A 3,675-nucleotide genomic window follows, 5' to 3' on the forward strand; every position below is an offset into this window, starting at 1 on the left:
ACACACACACACACACACACACACACACACACACAAACACAGATCAAGATGGGTAGATAACTTTGATCAATAAATAGTGGCATGGGGTAAGTCCTATCTCTCTGTAGCAAACTGCTTTTTTCTTTGTATATATGTGTATGTTTTGTCTGCTTATCATACTTGCTACAGCAAGACAACTTTTCTCCTGAAGATAAAGTTTTTTATTTTATTTTATTTGTAGAAAAAATTTTCTTCTGATTTTTCCAAGACCTGCTCATTTCAGTCCTCTTTTGTAATTCCCACTGTAATTCTCTCCGTCGCCTGGTACTTTGTAGCAGTATATCTGTCATTAGAATATATAACTAGTGACTGTCATGATGCACTCAGGGAAGAGAGGCCGTCATTGTAATGTCCATTTGTTCATGAGCGGGTGAAGGCTTGTTTCAGACACAGTTCTATGCCTTTCTTACGAAACTGATCCTGTGTCTGTACATGCATATTATTTTATGTGTGTGTATGTGCTGAAATTCATGCTCTTGCTTCTGTGTGTATGGGTGTGCATGTACCATGTACACACAAATTACTTGCGTAGATGCATTGTCTTGTTGATATTAATTGATGGCTATATTTTCATATGCTATGTGTGTTCTTTATGGTGCTTGAATGACTCTTGAAACAACATCGCAGCCGGACCTCAGCGTTAGTTTTTGTGTATTGATAATGGTTGATTCTGTAAGAAACAATTGCATATATATATAGATGTTTTTTAAAGTTTTCACAAGGCTTTAAGATGATAATGGACTTAAGGGGGGATAAGTCTGTGAATGATGCTATCATCCCATAGAGTTTTGTACCTTGGATATGGATGGGTAGATTGCCGTCAAGTTAACTGTCTCAGTGACCAGCTTTACTTTAGAGTTCTGGAAAGAACTCCATTTGCAGCGCTGCCCATGCTGTTTCGCCAAAACATTTCTTGAAACAAAATTGAGAACCTCGCTGAATCTATCAGATGCAAAGTTCAATAGCATTGGATGTGCCTACAGTGCGATTCGTCAAGATGTTGAGACTCGTTTTGTTCTTATGTGAGAGTCCAGTAAAGCAGACATGAGCAAACTGCATTTGGTACGGCCCGTTAGCAGTTTCAGCACAGGGGCGGTGCTACTGACTGAAGTGTCTTTAGGCCATTTCCCAAAGTGGGGGACATTAACATCTCGAGTTCTTATGCACAGTAGAATTGTAATTGTAAATGGGCTGATTCATCAATGTTATGCTCATAACTGTGCCTGAACTGCAACAGGGAACTGCTGCTTTTTCTTTCCTAATCCTTACTATCGTCATTTTCCTCTACTTCTTTTGTATGTTTGTCACACTCTTGTGACCCACTATTTCCGGGGTGCCTTGATAGTTGAAACAGACTTTGTGCTGTTGAAGCTAAAGAAGTGAGCAAAGTAAGTCTGATTCCCTGTAAGGACTTTTCTGTTGACATCCACCCCTTGGCACTCATATGACCTTATGCAGTTATGAGCGCCGTAAAACCTCTACTAAAACAAACAAACTGTATTTTCAGTCTGGCGTGCGAGTTGATCCAGTAATTAACTCACTTGAGCTTGAGCTATTTTTCACCCAATGACCATTGCACCTTGACGGTTTTTTTGGTATATTGAATCGTTAACCACAAAATGACTGTAAAATCTATCAGAATATTTTTTAAAATGCAACTAAAGAAAGAAATGCTCCCACAGATAAAGAGAAGTGCTTCTTATTTGTCCGAACAGTTTTTGTTTTATCAATATATTGAAATGGCAATGTCTGTGGGGTGACTCAGATTTTTTTTTGACTCTCGATTTGTAATAAAATCATTTATCGCAATGCGGAGGTGACCAACTTAGTCTGTTACAGGATCTAAAAAAAGTACTGCACATAACTTCACCAAAATTTTGACGAAACGAAACAAGTGGGCCAATTGTTGGCTCTGCGCTTCCCGTAGCTTGTTACTGAAAAACCACAGTGATATCGATTAATAAAGCGCATCCTGTAAATACACGGGATTCGGCCACTGGGCCGGCTATGCTTCCCATTATTACATGGCAATAGGCTCAAGTGAGTTAATAATGAATGAGGCCCAGGGTGAGTTGACAATTGATCAAAACAAAACTGTCCATCTTGAAAATGAAAATCAATAGTTTCAGGCCCAGCTGGAAGCATCTCATATTTTATTTCACGAAATGCTCTCGATTGACTTAGTCTCGATTTGGAGAGTTTGAGAACGGTAAACAATTTCTCCCAATTTTCCCCTGCTTTGGCCTGCAAAATATTTGGAATCGCTTAATCTGACCCCCATCTTGGACACGCTTGCCCATGACTGCAGTGAAAGTTTCCACTTTTTCAGGGGCGTTTCAACTCTTAAAATTATGGAGTGGCATGTCAGTCGAACCTTTGCATTGTGAGCTCACCCCACGGAGGGCTCACTCAAGTGGAAGGAACCTGAGTCTCTCCGTCTGTGATCCAGGGGTCTGTTGAGGGGGTGCTGCTGCTGTGAATATCAGTCATGTTGTCAGCGATACCCCTCCGAAAGCTTGCGGAACCTGTGCAGCATCCTGGCTCTTCAGCTGTTTGGTACTGGGTTATGCTGCGTGAGGTTTAAGAAAGTTGATGTTTGTCACCACTGATTTTTGTTGTATAATTGTCTTGTTTACAATGCATATACTATTTCTTATGATTGCCAATGTATTTGTAACATTAGTCAATGTGCCATATGATTTCAAATTATTTCGTTCATGAAGGTAAGATATATATGTCAAGCTTGTTGTACAAATGAAATGCTTTGTAGGATTGGAGCATTTTAAACTTTGGAATTGATTATTTGCCCGTCCTTATCCTTGATTTTCATAGATTTTAACTGAAAATTTTATGAGAAAACATCTAGTGTTACATTGATACTGGCAAAATTTATTAGTTCTAGCTCATGGGGGAAAGTTGTGTATTGCCTGTGTATACTGTGGTAGCTGTTCAGAGATATTTTTATACTTTACCTACTGGAGCTTATTTTTGGCTCCAATATATTATGTGTACCAACTTTGTGGTCAGTTGAAGTGAGGCATGCACTATTTATTTACACTTGCTCGGGTCATTTTACATGAATTTCTGAATTAAAATCCTCTTACTTTTTGTCTAGATCTTCTTTCAGAGACAATCAAAACTTTTATCAGTGTTTATGTGCATGATTTATTTTTTTGTTTTCCATTTTCTTTACACACTTTGAGTTTAAATAATTAGATCTTCCGTGTCTCTTTTTTGTGTGAGTGTTAGTGCAAGTGGCATTAAGCTTGTCAAACATGTTTGCTTGCTTTTCCTGTCTATTGTGCTTCACTGCCCATTATGGTGCACAGTTTGTTACATACAAGATTTTCCCCCCCAAGAAAAGAGGGGATTTGCTTTTTTCCACCCAATCCATGCTGTTGCGCAAACTGAAACTCAGGTTTTTCAATCAGAACAATCGGACATGCTGGTGGTTGTATAAAATTAGAAGTTTAAAAAAAAAAAAATTTTTTTAAATAGGAGAATCTCTCTTTCTCTCTCTCTCTCTCTGCGTCTCTCTTCTTCTGCGTCTCTCTCTCTACATCTCTCTCTCTCTCTCTCTGTGTCTCTCTCTCTCTCTCTCTTTCTCTCTCTCTCTCCCTTCTTCTCTCTCACACA

The sequence above is a fragment of the Aplysia californica genome, unplaced genomic scaffold (genome assembly GCF_000002075.1).
Source record: "Aplysia californica isolate F4 #8 unplaced genomic scaffold, AplCal3.0 scaffold00066, whole genome shotgun sequence".
Lineage (NCBI taxonomy): Eukaryota > Metazoa > Mollusca > Gastropoda > Aplysiida > Aplysiidae > Aplysia > Aplysia californica.